This window comes from Geotrypetes seraphini, chromosome 7 (genome assembly GCF_902459505.1).
Source record: "Geotrypetes seraphini chromosome 7, aGeoSer1.1, whole genome shotgun sequence".
Classification (NCBI taxonomy): domain Eukaryota; kingdom Metazoa; phylum Chordata; class Amphibia; order Gymnophiona; family Dermophiidae; genus Geotrypetes; species Geotrypetes seraphini.
In genome coordinates this window covers 130,600,111-130,620,416 of record NC_047090.1, presented here as the reverse complement: position 1 = coordinate 130,620,416, position 20,306 = coordinate 130,600,111, and the positions used below count along the sequence as shown (strand labels likewise).

The 20,306-nt window shown below is 46.0% G+C and overlaps 1 protein-coding gene and 1 long non-coding RNA gene across 4 annotated transcripts in view; one reads left to right on the top strand and one right to left on the bottom strand.

Moving 5' to 3' along the window:
- MDGA2 (MAM domain containing glycosylphosphatidylinositol anchor 2) overlaps positions 1 to 20,306 on the top strand; it is a 1,122,977-nt gene that overhangs the window by 923,026 nt on the left and 179,645 nt on the right. The gene's annotated exons all lie outside the window — the stretch shown is intronic.
- LOC117363819 overlaps positions 1 to 20,306 on the bottom strand; it is a 37,259-nt gene that overhangs the window by 691 nt on the left and 16,262 nt on the right. The gene's annotated exons all lie outside the window — the stretch shown is intronic.

The window sequence follows — 20,306 nt, the reverse complement described above, 5'->3', positions numbered from 1 at the left end:
ACTGGCCCTTAAGGCTAAATGAAGAATTTGGAGATTAGGTTGATCTGTGGGCAAATTTAGCTGCCAGCTTTGCACATTTGCCAAATTTACCCAAGCAAGTGTACAACAAGAATAACATGGACATAGCAATTACAGCAAGAAGAAACATTCAAATGACAGTACACGCAGTAACATAATATAGTACTTCCAATATCAACCCAACACACATTAAAGCATCTTAATAGACCACAAAGGGATTAAGTGGAGGAGGAACATAGAACCAGATGAGATAGAGTAACAGGAGTAGATAGGAGACAGGGTAGTCCTGAGGACTGTTACCATTCCACCATGGCCCAGCCCAGTTCTGCCGTTGTCTCTGCCTCATTCTGCCCCAGCCCCTCCCAGTTCAGCCTCCATCCCCGCCCCCGCAAACCTCCTCTCTTCTTCCCCAACAAGCTCCAGCCGCGTCTGGAGGGCCTGGAGCATGTGCGGATGTGTGCGACATCATCCGCGCATGCTCAGATGCCCTCCAGATGCAGCCGGAGCTCATCGGGGCCTTCCAAAACCTGGACAAACTGCCGGGTTTTGGAAAGTCCATCCAGGACCCCGGACAGTCCTCTAAAAAGAGGGCATGTCTGGTTTTTCCCAGACATCTGGTAACCCTATGCACAAGTGGTGTGGCTACACAGCATAGAAGGGAAACGGGGAAGCAAAAATTGTTCCTTGTTCCTTGTATCCCTTTGAGGCAACAGCACTTTGGAAGGGGCAGGGGTATAGGGGCATGCAGCTCAGGATGCTCCCGATAGCCTCATTTATCTGCTAACTTAAGGCAAAATTGGACATAGTTTCCTAAAAGGTGCATAAGTCCTAAGCAAATCCTGTTGCAGTTGTAGTTGCAGCCTGCTTCTTCCTGTTTTATGCTGAGGTCAGATCAAGTTTCAAGTTTTATTTTTATTTGATTAATCGCTTAATTAAAATTTTTCTAAGCGAGTTACAATATGTAAGAGTAACATATAATTTAACATGATATTAAAAACAAATAACAAAAACAAAAAGAAGAAGAAAAAAAAGGAACAGAAGACAAAACAGCAGAAATAGTTTAAACAATAGATATGTTTTAAAAAATGTTTAAACAATGAATACAACTAGCAGACTTAAGGACTGATACACTGAGTAAAAGAAAGACAAACGTTAAGGGGGGAAGGTTAAAGAAAAATGCAGAGGAAGGAAGAGGGTCTAGAAAAGCAATTTACAAGTTAAAAGCATCATCCTTAGCGTTACCAGAAGTCCGGATTTCCCCGGACATGTCCTGCTTTGGAAAACATGTCCGGGGGTCTGGATGGCTTTTCAAAACCCGGCACTTTGGGTTTTGTAAAGCTTTCCTCCACATCACGTTAGGCAGGAGGGCATCCACAATGAGAGCAGGCAGCGCGGGGTGGGGGTGGGGACTTGGGCGTGACGGGGTGGGGACGAGTGGAACTAGGTGGCCCTGGGAGGCGGGTCTAGAGGTCCGGATTTTCCAAATGGAAAATCTGGTAACCCTAATCATCCTAGAAGTGCTTCCTTACAGCTTCAACAAACTGTTCTTGCAGGGAGACTCTGACAATGTGCTGGTGACTGCAGTGTCTTGATCGTCATGGCAAATGACTCTACAGTCAAACCTCGGTTTGCGAGTAACCCGGTTTGCGAGTGTTTTGCAAGACGAGCAAAACACTCAGCAAACTTTTGACTCGCAAACTGAGTGTTGACTCGATTTGCGAGCACCCCCCCCGATTATCTGCATCGCTCCCCCCCCCACTCGCAAAGGCCCCCTCGCTCCAACCGGCACCCCCCGCGTGAAACGCCCCCCCCCCCGCCCAAACAACTTAAACTTACCCCTCCCCCCCCCGTCTAGCGCAGGCACAGATCGTGTGCCTAGAAGATCTTCCGGCTTCCGCTTCTGTCTGCATGCCTGCCTTGAGCATGCATCTGCGCATGCTCAAGGACTTCTAATTCTCCCTCTCGCCGAGAATCTCGGCATGCATGCTCAAGACCGGCAGCAGAAGCGGAAGCCGGAAGATCTTCTAGGCACACGATCTGTGCTTGCGCTAGACGGGGGGGGGGTAAGTTTAAGTTGTTCGGGCGGGGGGCCGGTTCGCACGAGGGGGTGCCAGTTGGAGCGAGGGGGCCTTTGCGAGTGGGGGGGAGCGATGCCGGTTATCGGGGGGGGGACGTATCAAAGCGAGTTTCCATTATTTTCTATGGGGAAACTCGCTTTGATAAACAAGCATTTTAGATTACGAGCATGCTCCTGGAACGGATTATGCTCGTAATCCAAGGTACCACTGTATTCTGTTAGTCCTGTTCATTAAAGAAGGTTCTCTCTGTGTGGTTTACAGTAATAAAGAGGTAGTAAAGCTAGTGGCTGCCTTTGAATCTATTTCCTTTGTTAGTGACGGTTACTGACCCGATTTCATTTTGGTACAAAGCTCGTTATTTGTACATAGAGGCAAAGGGCTCCTTTTACAAAGCCGCGCTAGTGGGTTTAGCGCGCGGGACTTTTAATCACGCGCTAACCCCCACGCTGGCCGAAAAACTACCGCCTGCTCAAGAGGAGGCGGAAGCAGCTAGCGCGGCCGGCAGTTTAGCGCGTTAAACCGCTAGCATGGCTTTGTAAAAGGAGCCCAAAGTTTTACTTATCGGTATGTACTAGATTGTTGAAGGAGAAACTCATGGCTATTATCCATTGTATTCCTACAGGAGACTCTCCTGCGATTCAAAAATGCCTACTCACAATAGTTGTCATGTATCTTTTCTTTTTATCTGTCCTCCTTACACATCCAGGGTGGGAGGGAGGGAGATGGGAAAACAGTATAATTATTATTCATTATATCTATTTCATTGAAATGATACATGTGGTTTTATTTTCGTTAGTTAAGGGGAGGAGAGGGGTGTGAAAATGTTTGTTGTTGAAATATTTGAATATTTAAAGTGCTTTTCTTTGATTCGTTTATGTTTAAATTCACTGTATTGCACTGTTAATAATTGAAAACTAATAAAGATTTTAAAAAAAAACCCAAAAATGCCTATTCCCTAGCTTCAACTTAAGCCCAGAGGGGACAGTGCAAAAAGCCTGTTTTAGAGCCATGCGCTTAGCATAGGTGCACTTCTAACATAGGTGCAACTCTCAATATTTTCTTGGCTGAAACAGTAAACGCATTATTTACAAACTAGTATTTTAGCCCATTACATTAACGGGTGCTAGCTGTCTGTCTTTCTTCCCCCCCCACCCCCCACTTCCCTGTGCAGTAGCATTCCCTCCCACTCCATGTCCCTGTGCAGCAACAGCATTCCCTCCCCCCACACCACTTCCCTGTGCAGCAGTACAGTTTTCCTTACCCCCCCCCTTCCCTTCCCGCGGTCCCAACAAACCTGCTGATTCCAGCAGCGTGTGCAGTACTCTACACACGCTGCTTCGGGGCTTTCTACTGCCCTGATTTACTCTGGCACGTCCCTGATGACATCATCAGAGACGCGGCAGAGCAAATCAGGGCAGTAGAAGGCCCCGAAGCAGCGTGTGTAGAGTGCTGCACACGCTGCTGGAATCGGAAGTTTTGGAGTCGGGACCGCAAAGAAAGTAGCGGCTGGAGTGTTTTTTCGGCACTTCCCTTCCCGCCCCGCGAGGTGTCACCGCGGCTCCTCTCGATCCCTGCCAGCATCGGAAGCCTTCTCCGATGCTGGTGCCGCTGGTGAGAGGAGCCGAATAATGGGGAGAGCAGGGAGTCCAGCGCTGGCAGCCAGTCCTGTTGGAGTGTAGGTAGGTGCTGGGAAGAAGGCTGAGGACTCACACATGCGCACTCCTGCGGCCACAGACCTACGGATCATGGAAGCACGCAGTTAAGAGTGCGCATGCGCGACTAGGGTTTTATTATTTAGGATAAGATTTGCACAGCACTTGTGCATTAATGAGGGAGAGCCCACCAGATGCATGTGCACCAGGAGCTACATTAAGGCCAGCTAATATCGGGTGCATGTCTGAGCCAGAAAACATAATGGCATATATCTATCTGTTCATGGAATGTGATTTTGTTCCTATCGCTCAGGTAACAGTATAGAGCAGCGAATCGCAAACTGTGCACCATGGCACAATAGAGTGCCGTAGCGAGATTCGGGTGCGCTGCGGTGAGATTTCCAAAACCTGGCAGTTTGTCCAAGTTTCAGAAGGCCCCCGAGCTCAGGGCCACGTCCGGAGGGCCTCTGAGCATGCGGACAGCAACGTGAAGACATCACACACGTGCGGGTGACATCATCGGCTGACGGCCCCAAGTTTAGTATGCAGCGGTGAAAGAAGTTTGCGACACTGGTATAGAGTATATTTAATGTGGGTTCCTTTAGAACAAGGGTCTCAAAGTCCCTCCTTGTGGGCCGCAATCCAGTCGGGTTTTCAGGATTTCCCCCAATGAATATGCATGAGCTCTATGTGCATGCACTGCTTTCAATGCATATTCATTGGGGAAATCCTGAAAACCCGACTGGATTGCGGCCCTCAAGGAGGGACTTTGAGATCCCTGCTTTAGAATATTTATGCAGTTAACCCACTTGCAAATTTCTGCATCAGGGCAAGCTATCGTCTGTCACTGATCCATTTATTTATTTACTTCCTTTATTTTATTAAATTAAATTCCCCCCCTTTTTCCGAAGCCATATTAGGGTTTTTTTTAAATTGCTAGCCATGGTGGTATTAGCTCTAACGCTCATAGGAATTCTATGAGAATCAGAGCTAATACTATCGTGGCCTGCGATAAAAAAAAACCTAACATGGTTTTGTAAAAGGGGGTCTACATTTATTTATAGTTTGAAGAACAACAAGAACAAAAAAAAACAACCCCATATCTTTGAAGCAAAAGCAGAGGATAATTAATGCCGACCTGAATCCATTTTGTGCCCTGCAGCTGCATCACACGCGTGTCTTCACAAGGTTCATTCTTGCAATTCTCTCCCCAATATTGGTGCTTTTTTTATGCTTTTGAGTGGAATGCGATTTGGGGCGTAAATTTTTTTCAGCGTCAGCAATTATGAATAATGTTCTAGCTCATGTGGTGTGCAGATAATTTTTTTCTTCTGCTTTCGCTACTTTTAGTGCAGGCCATCACCTCCCCCATTCTATCTTTTACCCAAGCTCTTGGTGGAGGCCATGAGAAAAGTTGTCAGGTCCCATATGCTCACAGGAAAAAGAAGAAATCAACATTAGACCTTTACTGCAGTCGAATGAGCTAATCCTTCTGTGCCTCCTTAGACTTGACATTAAAGCCCTGGCTTTATGCTCAGCCTTTAAGTCTTCTGTGCGCTTCTCTGCATCAGCATAGAACAGCTAATTAGCCTCATTGCCATGATTTTAAATATGCTGTGCACTAGTGTCTAAGGCACTGTTCTTCAACCGCTGGTCCGCGGACCGGTGCCGATCCACAGGAAATTTCTGCCGGTCCGTGCAGGGCCGGCAAGATTAAGGTGACCATAGGTCCCGTTTTCAGACCTCCTGTCCCGTTGTCCCCACACACAGCTTCGGGACAGCGTCCTGAAGCTGTGCTAGGGGACAACGGGACAGGCGATCATTTCCTGTACCTACTTGTCGCGCAAAAAAAAAAAAAGCCTCCCTCCTTCCTTTCCCCGGGTCGGCTGCTACCTTACCTCCCTGCTGCTGCTACTGCTAAAGCCTTCTTTCCGATGTCAATTCTGACGTCGGAGAGGACGTTCTGGGCCAGCCAATCGCTGCCTGGCTGGCCCAGAACGTCCTCTCCGACTTCCTGTCGGCTTTAGCAGCAGCAGCAGGGCTATAAGATATCAGCCGACCCGGGGAAAGGAAGGAGGGAGGCTTTTTTTTTTTTTTTTGCACGGCAGGAAGGGAAGGAGGTAGGCAGGCAAGCAGGTTGGCTTTGGCCAGGGAGGGAGGAAGAGAGGTAGACAGGCAGGCAGGCAGGCTGGCTTCGGGGGTGGGGGTGTGACAAAGTGTGGAAGGCAGTGAGAGGGACATAGTAAGGAGGCACTGGGGGCACTAAAGAAAGGAAGGGGCACTAAGGACATGGGAAGGAGGCACTGTGGGCACTAAAGACATGGGAAGGATGCACTGGGGGCACTAAAGACATGGGAAGGATGCACTGGGGGCACTAAAGACAGGAAGGGACACTAAGGACATGGGAAGGAGGCCCTGGGGGCACTAAAGACATGGGAAGGATGCACTGGGGGCACTAAAGACAGGAAGGGGCACTAAGGACATGGGAAGGAGGCACTGGGGGCACTAAAGACAGGAAGGGGCACTAAGGATATGGGAAGGAGGCACTGGGGGCACTAAAGACATGGAAAGGCGGCACTGGGGGCACTAAAGGCATGGGAAGGAGGCACCGGGGTTACTAAGGACATAGGAAGGAAAGAGGGAGGGAATAGAAAGGGACAATTCTTGGGCCTGAGTGCAGAAAGAAATGAAAGAAAGGATGCACATACAGAAGGAAACGCAACCAGAGACTCATGAAATCACCAGACAGCAAAGGTAGGAAAAATGATTTTATTTTCAATTTAGTGATCAAAACGTGTCAGTTTTGAGAATTTATATCTGCTCTCTATATTTTGCACTATATTTGTCTATTTTTCTATAGTTACTGAGGTGACCGAGCTCGCAGAGATGGGATGAAAATGGTGTTTTTAAATTTTAGTCCTAGTAGTTTGTCGATCCACAAAATAATTATTTTATTTCTGCCAGTCCACGGGTGTAAAAAGGTTGAAAAACACTGGTCTAAGGTAAGGTTTTGCACGGCGTTAGCATGTGCATAAAACACCTTTCTGCATTATGCACGCTAATACTGCACAAACAATAAGCCCACTTTCTGGCACTGGGCCATGTACCAGAGAGTTGGAGCAAAGAGAAAACCTTCCAGTGCTTTAAGAGTGGTCCACCCTGGGCGTGGCACCCGTACACCTCTCCACTCACTTCTTCCCGATACCCCTTGCCGCACGCGGGCGCCCCTTCCCTTGTACCTTTCTAATTTTTCCTGCGCAAGCAGTATTACAAGTTTGCTGCCCATGTCGGTGTTGCCTCTCTATTATGCCACTTCCAGGTCCCCCGGACCTAGGAAGTGACATCATATGGATAGCCGACATGATGCGGGCAGTAAATTTGGGCTGTTGCTCTCACCTGGAAAATTAGAAAGGTACGGGGAAGGGGGCGTGCGTGCATGGTGTGGGGGGGGGGTAAGAGGATGTTGTGTTTGTACGTGGCGAGCGTGTTGTCGGGGCAGCGGCTGACTTAGAAGAGGAGAGGTGAGGTCATTCGCATGCTCGCACAGGATGGCGGCCGGCTTGTATCGGGAGCCGGGAGGTGCTGACGGACGGCTGAGGCATCGGCCAAAGCAGGAGGGCAGCTGCACGGAGACCCTGAGAGAAGGAAGCCACCACTTTGAAAGCGCTGCGGCACCCGCAGGCAGATACTCACCCCTGGGCCACCATTGCAAACTTTAGTTGTGGAACGAATCTTCTGAGTTTGCATTAGGGCCTATGGGGAACTTTACTTTGATAAACGAGCGTTTTGGATTACGAGCATGCTCCTGGAATGGATTATGCTCGTAAACCAAGGTACCATTGTACTTATTTGTATTCCCAATTATTAAGCCTTGTCGTTACAAGAGATTCTTTGATAAATTGCTTGGTTTTCAGGCAGGTAAAATGGATTCATAGTTATTATTTCTCAGGCCTATTCATACATGTCTTTTAGGAAACTATTGAAAACTGATTTATTTGAAAAATTTGTAAATTGAAGTTTCAGAATATTGATGGGAAATTTGCACATTGATTTTATAGTCGAACTTTAAGGAATATCTATCTATTTTCGCAAATGCATTTTATTTAATTATTGTATAATCTTAGTTGTTCTTAGATTTTGAATTTTTATTCACTATTTAAATACTTTTAGTACTGTATGTGAACCGCCTAGAACTATGTGGTAGGGCGGTATATAAAAATGAAATTATCATTATTAAAGCTGCTCGCACAGGGAAAATTAAAGGGGTAAAGGGAAGGGTAGGAGGTATATACAAAGGAGGGGGGTGTCGGAGAGGAGCGTGGAGTGGAAAAAAGGATGAGTGCCAGCACCCTCCTACCAAAACCATGCCTGGGGCGGGCCGCCCCTCCGCCCCCTCCTTATTACGTCACTGCATGTAAATTTGGATAAATGGATATTTCTTGGCCTGTCTATGTACAGAATGAAAGACATGGATTGAACCATTATTATGGCACTTTTTATATATCCAAATGTTCTTTTTCATTTAAAATACTTAAGTTTCTAAACTGCTTATTTTAGATTATGGAATTCAAACCAAAGGGGGGGGGCGTACATCGGAGCACAAAAAGGGATAATTCTATAACGAACCATCTAGTTTTATGCAGCAGAAATGCATATAAATGGCAGTATTCTAGTGATGTACACACTTAGAGGCCTCTTATAAAATACCAACTAGTAGAAAAGTACATGGTATGTTTTGATGGCACATACTTATAGGCAGGGCTTGCTGTTGTAATGTTCTTTATCTAGGGTTTCCACAACAGCTAATTATGTAATTTCAAATGATTCAGAATACCGCTTTGAGGTTGATTTTTCTGCTGAGAAAACACAATTATGTGACTGAGTATTATCCCAGGTTACATTCTTAGCAACTGCAGAGTTTATATGCTCTTGTTAAACACTGATGAGTGCCTTTTTATATTGATGTTCCAATTTGAGAGCTATTTTTTACTCTGCAATATTCGTTGTGATTCCAACAAGACTCCTGAAGCAGGCCATTTATGCCGAAACACGTGCATGTCGAGTCACCACATAAATCAGGGGTGTCAAACTCAAATCACATAAGAGGCCGAAATCTAAAACACAGGCTAAGTCGTGGGCCGGATTTTTTATTAAGATACTTACCCCTCTTTTGCTGAAGCACAGTGTGGGCCCCAGTGCCGGTGGTGGTTCCGAAGCTCACAGGACTTCTGTGAGCATTGGATCAATTGCTGCCGCCGGCGCAAAAACCCACTCTGCGCGCCAGCAATGGAAGAGTTTAGTCTTAGTAGAAGTATAGGGATACAACCTCTCCAACCCCACGCTAGCTACAAAATAAATAAAAAAGACTTTTCCTCATTCACACTTGCTGTCTAACACCAGCTCTGACAGGATACACATTTCAAATTTGACATATTCTAATCACAAAATAGAAAATAAAATTATTTTTGCTATCTTTTGTTGTCTGGTCATTTTGCTTTTAGTCCCAGTTTCTCTTTCTGATTTTGTCTATCTTCTAATTCTCTTTCATGTGTCTGCTGTCCCATTTTTTTCTCCTCTTCTCTCTTGCTCCAGACCCTGTCTCCAACATATTGATTTTTCCCTTTCAACTTTTCTCCTTTTTTCTTTTATGCCTCTTTCCACTCAAATATTGCCCTCTTTCTCATCCTTCTCCTTTTTAAATTTTCAGCTATCAGTTTTCCATCTTCTCTTATTCTGTAATTCTCCCATTTCCCGTCTCACTCCTTTCCCAGCCTCCTATTTCCTTCCATCTCTCCTCCTTTCTCCTCTTGGTCCAACATTTTGTTCCCTCTCTTTTCTGTTGTTCTTCTTCCCTCCCCCTTTGATGCTGAACAATGAGATGGAAGGGAAAAAAAAAAAAGAGATGCTGCATGTCTCTTTCCCTTCTACCCCTAGGCCTAACATTTCTCCCTCCCTTCCATCTCCAGATCCAACTTCTCTCCCTTTCTCTTCCCAACTGCCCTCTATTCCATCTCTCCCCCTCTCTGCCTGCCTCCCTCCCCCCAGGTCCACCATTTCTCCCTTTCTTTTCCCAATGGTTCTCCCTTCAAGTATTTTTTTCCCTCTTCCTCCATCCTCTCTCCCTTCATCTCACTCTCTTCACAGCCCAGCTTGCCTTTCCCTCCAGCGCCAGTCCCTCTCTCCTTACATCCCAGCATGCCTTTCTCTCCTGCACCGATTCCTCTCTCCTCACAGCCCGGCCTGTCCCTCCAGCGTCGGTCTGATGTTGCCGCCAATCTGAGGAATCTGCTGGCCTCAGCAATTCAGGAGTGGCTCATCCTTAATGTGACCATTTATTTTTTTCATCAAAACGGGACATCTATTAATATTCAGTCACGCCCCCCAACCACGCCCTAGCCACACCCCCAATCCTGCCCTAGCCCCACCCCAGCTAGGCCCCCAATTTATGCCATTCATTTTTAATGTACACATAATATCTTATTAATTCATAATGGTAACCATAAAATTTTTTTAAAACCACAAAGCAGAGAAAATGTTAATTATCATTTATATTTGGGGGGTTTTCAAAGATGTCAAGGCAGATGACTTTAAAATATGCAATGTCACCTCAGTAACTATAGAAAAATAGACAAATATAGTACAGATATAAATTCTCAAAACAGACACATTTTGATAACTAAATTGAAAATATAATCATTTTTCCTACCTTTCATGAGTCTCTTGTTGCTTTTCCTTCTGACTGTTCATCCTTTCTTTCATTTCTTTCTTTCTGCACTCAGGCTCAACAGTTTTCCCTTTCTATTCCCTCCCTCCTTCCTTCCTATGTCCTCAGTGCCCTCAGTGCCTCCTTCTTATGTCCTTAGTGCCCCTTCCTATATCCTTGTGTCCTCGGTGCTTCCTTCCTATGTCCCCCTCACTGCCTTCCAGCCTTTGTTTTCACCCTGTCCCCTATGCTCTGGCATCTCTCTCTTCTCCTTTCCTCCCTTCCCACGCCACCCCATGGTCTGGCATCTCTGTCTCCTTCACATCTCTCTCCTCTCTTTCTATCTCCCCATCCCACTCCATTATCTGGCATCTCTTCTTCCTTTCTCTCCTTCCTTCCTCCTGGTCTGGCATCTGTCTCCTTCCCTGACATATTTCCCCCCTCCATGGTCTGGTAGCTCTTTCCTTTACCTCCCTCCCATGGTCTTGGCATCTCTTTCCTCCCCTCTCCCTTCCCTGGTCTTCCTTCTCCCCTCTCTCTCCCCAATTGGGTGCAGCAACAGCACTTCCCTTCTCCTATCCCCTCCCCAATTGGGTGCAGCAGCAGCACTTCTCTTCCCCTATCCCCTCCCCAGTTGGGTGCAGTAGCAGCTTTTCTCTTCCCCTCTCCCCCCCCCTTGGGTGCAGCAGCAGCAGCTTTTCTCTTCCCCCCTCGGGTGCAGCAGCTTTTCTCTTCCCCTTCCCCCCCTTGGGTGCAGCAGCAGCAGCTTTTCTATTCCCCCCTCCCCCCCTTGGGTGCAGCAGCATCATTTCTCTTCCCATCCCTCCCAACGGCAGAGTCGCAAGCTTCCCTCCATCGCAGACCTATCTTCCATAGGTCAGCGACGGAGGGAAGCTTATAAAACTTGCTGCTTTTCCTTGCTTCGGGCCTTCCTCGTTGCCGGGTCCTGCCTTCGCTGAAACAGAAAGTAGGCAGGAGTCGGACCCGGCAGCAAGGAAGGCCCAAAGCAAGTTGTAAGCTTTCCTCCGTGTGTCCCTTAGCTTCTCTCCATCGCTGCCTGTAGTGAACTCCTGCTCCGAGGCTCAAATGTGTGCATGCCGGCTTTCCTTCTCTTCTTCTCCCCCCCCCCCCCAGGACGTAACTTCCAGTTTTGGAGGGAAGAGAAGGGAAGCCGGCACGCACATGTTAGAGCTCCAGAACGTGGTTTCAATTTGAATTCTGGAGTCAGCCCGGGAAGGAACATCAACAGCAGCAGCAGGATTAGGGTGCGGAGAACATGGCGGCAAGCAGGCACAGAGAACACTGCGGGGGTTTGGCGCTGGACCGACCGTCCCCTTGTCCCCGCGCACGTCCCTGAAAACGGGACTGTCCCATTGAAAACGGGACGTATGGTCACCTTACTCATCCTCCTGTTTTTCGCTTACCACGGTCTGTCTCCAATGATGTGCAACTTCCTCTTTCCGTCTGGGTGGACCGCAGCAGAAGGAAGGCAGGAGGGGAAGCCACGAACAACACTGTTGAATCGCCAGCAAGACAGCAACATCATACCTGCACGGGAGGGAGGACACGCTGGGCTCTGAGAATGGGAAGTTCGGGAGCATTGCCGCAGGCCACATAGAAAGGACACATGTGACATAAATAAAGCAGAGTGTTGAAATCATCAAGTACTACTGTGGTTTTGGACATCTCCACTATGTGTGTGCCTGTTATTGACTTGGAGGTGATTCTCCTGGTTGCGTTTGATGGGTTAGGTGGTTTGCCAGAGCCTTATTGAGCTCTTTCAATATCCTTGGATTTGTCTCATCTGGCCTCATGGCTTTGTCCATTTTCCGTTTTTCCAGTTGTTTATAAATATTTTCTTCTGTGAATGATGCAATATCTACTCTACTTCCACATATGTCTTTTGTCAGCCAACAGAGGTCTTTCTCCAGGATCTTCTTACATGAAGTATTTGTTTAATATGTCCACCTTTTCCTCATCACTCCCCACATATCCATTCTCAGTAGCTTTCAGTCTCACAATTCTATTTCTAATCTTCCTCCTTTCTCCCATATACCTAAAAAAGTCTTGGCACCTCTCTTTATGTTTCTAGCCATAATTAATTAGAAATATACATGAATTTTCACATGAAGTAGACTTAATTTTTAAAAAAAGTTTACTACTGTGGAGTTTCACATATTTCTATGTTTTCTTTCAGTTTTACTTTTTTATATTTAAATATGTTTATTGAAATTTTCCAGAACAAACAAACATCTCAATAACATTTAAAATACAAAAGAGAATTACATGTTCCCCCATCCTCCCCTCCTCTCCCCCACCCCCCACCCAAATTCCACATCTGTGATATAATCCATCTTCCAGAAAATAGAAAAGTCATGGGTTCAACAAATTACTACAAGCTTTATGAGATAAAGTGAGCCAAAAGGGCTCCCAAACCGAACAATATAATCGTCCCTTAGGCGTATCCAACGAGGGCAAGGAAAGACGCTTCATAGAAGCCTGATGTAACATGAGGACACGCCAATGAGACAAAGTTAGTGAATCTAGTACAATCCAGCAATGAAGAATGTTATTTTTCCCCAGCAATATGGCTCTTTCCAAAAAAAAAAAAAAAAAACGGAATCCCTTCGGAGACACCCGAGGAAGATATTCCAAGGTAAAAAGCATCTCAGTCGCTGAAAAGTGACAAGTGCCCCGGAACCAGTCATTTAAATGACGCATTTGACATGTCTGGGAAAACATTCTAAGACTATGCAGTCCCAACCCCCCCCCTGAGCTCTGGGAAGCATTAAAACAGACAAAGCTATTCGTGCCCGTTTGCCATTCCATAAGAATGATGTCAAGCATTTCCCAACTACTTTGTCATGTTTAGCAGACAACAAAATAGGAAGCATTTGAAAAACATAAAGCCATTGAGGCACCAACACCATGTTATACAATGCTATTTTACCCATCAATGACAATGGAAAATCCCTCCAAGTTTGCAGCTTATGTTGAGTAAGAGTCAAGAGTGGCAAGACATTCAAGGAGTACAGTCGTGTAAGATCCATGGGTATCCTAATTCCCAAGTAGGTCAAATAATCAGATGCCCAGCGTAACGGGAAATCCCCCCTCCAATGACCAGGGACATCCCGGGACAAGGGCAATACAGTCGATTTTTGAAAGTTGAAAACCAATCCTGAGTACAAACTAAACTCATCTAAAATAGCCAATGCCCTGGTCAAAGATGGCTGTGGATCAGACAAAGTCAACAGCATATCATCCGCAAATGCCAAAACACGCAATTGGGAATCCCCTTCCGGAAGGCCTGTTAAGTCGTCATCCCGCTGCAGGGTGCGCAAAAAGGGGTCTAGGTAAAGCAAAAACAACAAAGGGGAGAGGGGACTACCCTGCCTCGTGCCCCTCGATATCGGAAAGGCCTCAGTTCTTGTGCCATTAACTAAAACACATGTGGTCGGAGCCGAATACAACAATCTGATCATGTTTTCAAACCAACCCGTAATTCCCATATAGGTAAGAACCGTAAAAAGATACTGCCAGTTGAACTGATCAAAAGCCTTGGCTGCATCAAGGCTAACCAGAATGCCAGCAGTATGCGAAACTTGGGCTCTATGGATAGCTGTCAACAGCCTGCGGACATTTAAAACCGAGTGGCGTTCTTGTACAAATCCCACTTGTTCTGGTATTATTATTTGGGGAAGTAGTGCGGCCAACCTGTTGCCTAACACCTTATCCAAAATTTTTATGTCTACATTTATAAGGGATATCGGGCGGTAGGATTCTAAGTCAGTATCCTGTTTCCCAGGTTTTGGAATTAACGTGATGTATGCATGATTAGAACCCTCCGGAAAAGCGCCATCCGACAACGCCGTGGTATAATATGCCTCCAGAGGTCCACAGAGATTCAGGAACAATAGTTTATAAAACTCCGGAGAGAACCCATCAGGGCCCGGTGCCGAGCGATTCTTCAGCTGTTTAACTGCTAATTGTAATTCTTTCCCCTGTATCGGCCTGTTCAAAGCAGAACGCATTGGAGAAGATAGTCTAGGCATACCTGCATCCTCTAAATAGTCGTGAGCGTCGGGCCCCCTATCCCCTTCCACAGATGAATAAAAATTCTTATAGTGGCGGAAGAAACAATCAGCTATATCCCCAGTTCTGCTCACCTTCGTACCATCAGATAGATGTAAACAAGGGATATAGCAATTTGACCGCTTGGGCTTCGTTAGGGTAGCCAATAACCTGGCTTATTCCCATGTTTGTAATAATGATATTTAGTGTAGTATAGCTGTTTTTTAGCACGCTCGTGAAGTAAGGTATTAAGAGCAGTCTGTACTGAAGCCAACTGCTCGCCAGATTGAGGCGTGGGGTGAGTTAGATGTTGTCTCTTAAGCGCCAAGCATTCACGCTCCAGCCATATAATTCCCTGTGCTATTCTCTTCCTATAAGCCACCACATATGAGATGATATCCCCCCCGGAGGACAGATTTAGCCGCCTCCCAAAACAATAGTGGCATCTCCCGATGTTGTGCATTAAATCGGAGATAATCTTCCCATTTTTCAGTAATGTATTTAACAAAATCTGGATTATCTGTCAGATAGGCAGGGAAACGCCACCCCCCCAAGAAGGGGGAATCCCCCAAGAGGATATCAACCCATATCGGGCAATGATCTGATACAGAAAGAGGACCAATTTCTGAAGACTCAATCGATGAAAAGGAATTAGTGGAAACTAAGATGTAATCTAATCGAGAATAAGTGTGGTGTGCGCGAGATTGATGAGTAAAATCTTTCTCCTGTGGGTGCAATAAGCGCCAAGGGTCAATTAAGTCCAAGACATCACACAAATAAGGGAGGCCTCTACCAGGGGAAGTTCGAAGTGTGGACCCTGGCCCCGATCTATCTTGTAAAGGGTCAAGAACCTGGTTTAAATCACCCAAAACAAGCAAAGGATGCGCCAAATCACTTTGACCAAGTCGAACCAAGGTTTTAAAAAAGTTATGATCATAGTGGTTAGGACCATATACTATTAAAATATTAAACACTCGATCAGACATGGTCACTCGGCAATAAAGAAATCGTCCCAAGGCATCAGTATGTAATTGGTCTACCCTCCCCGGAAACCCCTTACGCACCAGGAGCGCCACTCCCGCATGTTTGTTTGAGGATGAGGAGTGGAAAATCTGATCCACCCATCCCCTCTGCAATTTAGCATGTTTCACCCTATTCAGGCGTGTCTCCTGCAAACATGCGAGATCTGCCTTGTGGTGTTTTAGTCTACTCAGAATCTTTGCACGTTTCACAGGGAACATAATGCCACCAACATTCCAGGCTAAGAGTCTGAATGTCTTACCACTCACCCGGCCCACAAAAACAAACCTGCCACAACTGCAATCCCCATAGACCCCCGGGCGCCCAGCCTTCACCCAAGGGACAACCGGCAATAGGAAACCAAACAAACCCATTGGTAAAGTCAAACATACTTAACATACACACTCTGGAAGACAAATCAAGAAAGTCACAATCCCAAACCCCCAAACTCCCTCCCACCACCCCCGCTTCCCCACACCTCCCCCATACCCCTGGTACCCACTTATCCCCCAAAAAACAAAAGGCCATCCAGCAACCAAATGGACACTGGGAGGCAGAGCACGTCTCTGGTGCCATCGGAACCTGTCCCTCCTACGAACACAATCATAAAACAGTGCGAGAAAATAGCACACACATTATGAAAATCAAAGAAACCCCGAGCCTGTACAGCAACTACTGAAGCAGATCAAGGTGGAGGCGGAGTAATGGCCCCCAATCTATTGATAAACTCTCCAGCCAAGATGTCCGAGTCAAACACATGCCATTTACCATCCAGTTGGATTTTCAGGACAGCCGGGTATAGAAACAAAAAACGGCATTTGAGATCCGCTAGCTTCTTGCATAGTGGATAAAAGGCTTTCCTCTTATCAGTCAAAGCAGCAGAATAATCCTGCCCGATCCGAATTGGAACGGAGTCATACTGCAAAGCGTCCCTCTTTAGCCGAAAATTCCCTTAAGATCTCCACTTTATGCCTGTAGTTATGGAGTTTACCAATCACCACCCTGGGCCTCTGATCCTTTCCATTGCGAGGCCCCACTCTGTGTACACGTTCAAAGCGGGCCGGGCCCAACGAAGCAGGCATAGGTAATTCGCTGGCGAGCCAGGATTCCACCACGGAGAGGAGCACAGAATCGGCAATTGTTTCTGGGAATCCCATGAAACGTAAATTGCCCCTAAGGGACCTGTTCTCCAGGTCCTCCAATTTCTCCTGGTGTTGACGAAGCTGCGTTTTCAGGCTAGACACTTCCGTGTCCACAACACGGGCCCCATCCTCTACCGTGGATACATGCTCCTCCAAAGCGGTAACCCTATTTGAATGATCTTCCAGGAGGGATTCCAACTTGGTAAGTTGAGCCGATAACTGCTCCATGCTGGGTGTTAGGGCCTGGGCAATAAGCTGTTTTAGCTCTGCCAGCGTCTCAGAAGTAAATTGTTTGAGCACGCCGCAAGGGGATTCTGCCATTTTCTCCTCCCCTGGCTTACCCTTGTCTTTATCTTTTTTCATCGATTTAGACGACATGGTAGGCTGATTCTTGGCCAAATATTTGTCCATATAGTGCCCCACCAGCACAAGTAAGATCTGCAGACAAAAGTCGCTGTAGTTCCCGCTAGCAGACGAACGGAAGGGCAAGGTTCCGGAGCTGGCAATGCAAGCTGCTTACCGGCTCACAGCATCACGTGGTCTACCTTTTTTTTTTTTTTTTTTTTAATACAAAACACAGGGGCTAGGTGTGTAAACAGAACTGTTGACAGATGCAAATTAACATACTTTCATGCTAATGAGATAATGAGATGCAAACTTTGCAAAATAAATCATGTCTAAGCATACCCATTGAAAACTAAGTATAAAAACAGTTTCATAGATGCATTATCAAAAAATATTTAAAATACCTAAAATGTATAGATTATTTTAGTTATCAACTTATGTACTGAGATGCATGTATTGAATAAATGTCTCATTTGCATGTCATTAGAATGAACACTTTCACCAAAACAATAGAATGGATGTCACAAAAAATCAGTGCTGCTGCAGTTTCAGTAGAGGAAGTTTCAAATGAATGGAGGAAAAAGCCTCAGATTGGAACCCTTCCACCACCACAATGGTGGTCCAAGGTGGTTGGGCGAACACCTCACTGGCAAAAAACCTCCAGACCGACTCCCAATAGTTGTAAACTTGAAGCAGGGCTGTTGTGCAAAAGATAGAGGAAATATCCACTTATCTAATTAGTTGATCGGTACACCAACGATGGCCAGCGTTTCACATTTCTGCTGCCTCAGGGTGTAAAGCGATCCGATCAAACTGGAACCAGAATAAAGCAAAACTTAAATTAATAAACTGGACAATTGCACGGCTTCAAAAAAGAACTGAAAAAGAAGCCATAGAGACATACCTTTAAGCTGGACGCAAACCGCATCTCAAGATCAAAAGATGGCTGCACCGCGACTGTACTGGGATTGATCTAGCACTCCCGGGTGACAAACCCGGAAGTGAATATGTGGCAAAAATAGCTGCTGAGATAATAAATGCCGACTCGTACAGAACTTTAATGAATGAAAAACACTAAAAGACTGACTGACCAGAAAAAAGTATATATGAATGTTTGTGAAAAACAAAATGTGATGTGTTGATTTTCATTTTCAAGCCCGAATTTGATTTCCATCTTTAGTAGAATATACTCCACTCCAATTTAGAATGGAGTCCATCTGGTTCTTCACTATTTAATCTGTGAATCCATTGTTGCTCTGCCCGCAACAAACGCCGCTGTCTATCCATGCTTTCCTTACTAATGTGATCGATCACACAACATTTTAGATCTGTGAACTGGTGGTTATATTCTAGACAGTGTGTGACCATAGGTGCTTGTAGTCTATTATTGCGTATGCAGCTTTTATGCTCGGTTACCCGTGTTTTAAAGGGACGAGTGGTCTGACCAACATAGATCAGGACATCCTATTGTATCCAGCAGAGGCTCTATTCTTGAGCCCCTATCCTCCTTTGTGGACATATTTCTCCGTCCTATAGTGTCCAAAGGATTTTCTTACTTAAAGGACTCTTCGCAACCTTCCACCTACTGCTCGCAAACACCTTGGCTGTCTTCTGATGTTACATCCTGGTCACACAGCCAGGAAGTGAAGACAGAAAAGAGCCAATGCCAGCGCGATCAGCAAGTAGAAGGCCCAACTTTAGCATGTCTAAGTTCTGCAGTTGCGTGCGCAGATGAGAGTATTCTATAAAGCATGTGCTAAACTCTTGAAAACTGTGTTATAAAATCAAATAAACTTCCACACCAAAATTGGTAATAAATTCACATAAAACTAAAGAAAGGCAATAAATAAATTTAAACAGAGCAGGAGGAAAAGCCTCAGAGCACAGTCCAGAACTATTACAATGTTCTCACAGACTTCAAAAGTGGTTCTTCATAGGTATAAAAACCTCCTTTCCTAATTCCTATATTGAATAGGGCTCTTGTAAATACATAACTTTATTTACAACGCATAAAAAAACATATCTGAACTTCAAAGTACACATCCTCTCAGTTCTTGAAATCTCATTGACATTTTCATGCTCACTGGAACAGTCCAAATCATGTAATCCCACTAACGGTGACAAGAATTTTGTAAAATAAGCTGCGTTGGGGCTGTGTGCTTCAAATCGGCTTTAAAGGCTCATTCACTCTCCACCAAAAACCCTCTTGCCATGGGAGCACCCCCCCCCCCCTTTGCAATTACAATTGCAATCGATTCCATTGGCTCGGTATGAAACGGGAGTTGAATTGTTGTTTGGCGGTTTGCAGTTGAAGGGCACGACGAGGGAGGAGGGGGCATTTGGAGGCATATTTCATCCTGGGAACGGTTTGACATGTACAGTGGAAGCTTAGCCATCACGTAGCCCAGCACCATGTCGTGCAAGGATTTAAAAGCTAGCATCAGGCCCTTGAAGACACAACGTTTGGCTACGGGCAGCCAGTGAGCAGATGCTAGAGCCTGGGAGACAGATGTCTGATCGCTGAGTTTAAACCCCCGTTGTGAAGATCGACTATCATTATCTCCCATTTGTGCACCTAACCTAGGGTTCCCTTTATAGAGTTATCCCCTTAATGTACACATCTGATTGTTTGGGCCCCTTTGCTATTTGATGGTTGCCATTGTTCGATTTAGCACATGTATTTATCACATTTCAGCCTTATATAGACACTGTTTATGTTTAAGAATGCTTCATATACTTATTTAACTAACTACAGTAGTAGGACAAAGCCGTTTACATTCTCTATAATAAAACCCTAAGCACGCATGCACACTTATGATATCGTGATCCCTGCCGCCGTGATGTGTGCTTCCGTGCCACACATGTGCACTGCCTGCCTTCTGCCCCGATCTCCGATGCCGGCTGACTTCCTGCGCTGCCGGGACACCTCTTCTCACCCCTGGACCAGCAAACGCAGCAGCCACAGTTTCATCTTGCAGCTGCAGGGCATTTGCTAGGCTTGCATATGTAGATAAAGCGGCCTAGCAAAAGTCCCGAGGCTACCTGGGCTAGCGGATGCTGAACAGGGGGAGCAGGGAAGGGGTGCTGCTCGACAGGTATTGATGGACAGGGGGTACATGGAAGAGGTGCTGCTTGGCAGGGGGGAGGTTAAACGAAGGGAGAAGGGCTGCTGCTGGACAGGGGGAGCAGACAAGGGATGGTGGTGGACAGCCGAGGAAAGAGAGAGACAAAAAAAAAGAAAGACAGACAGACAGCGGCCAAGGAGAGAGAGAGAGAA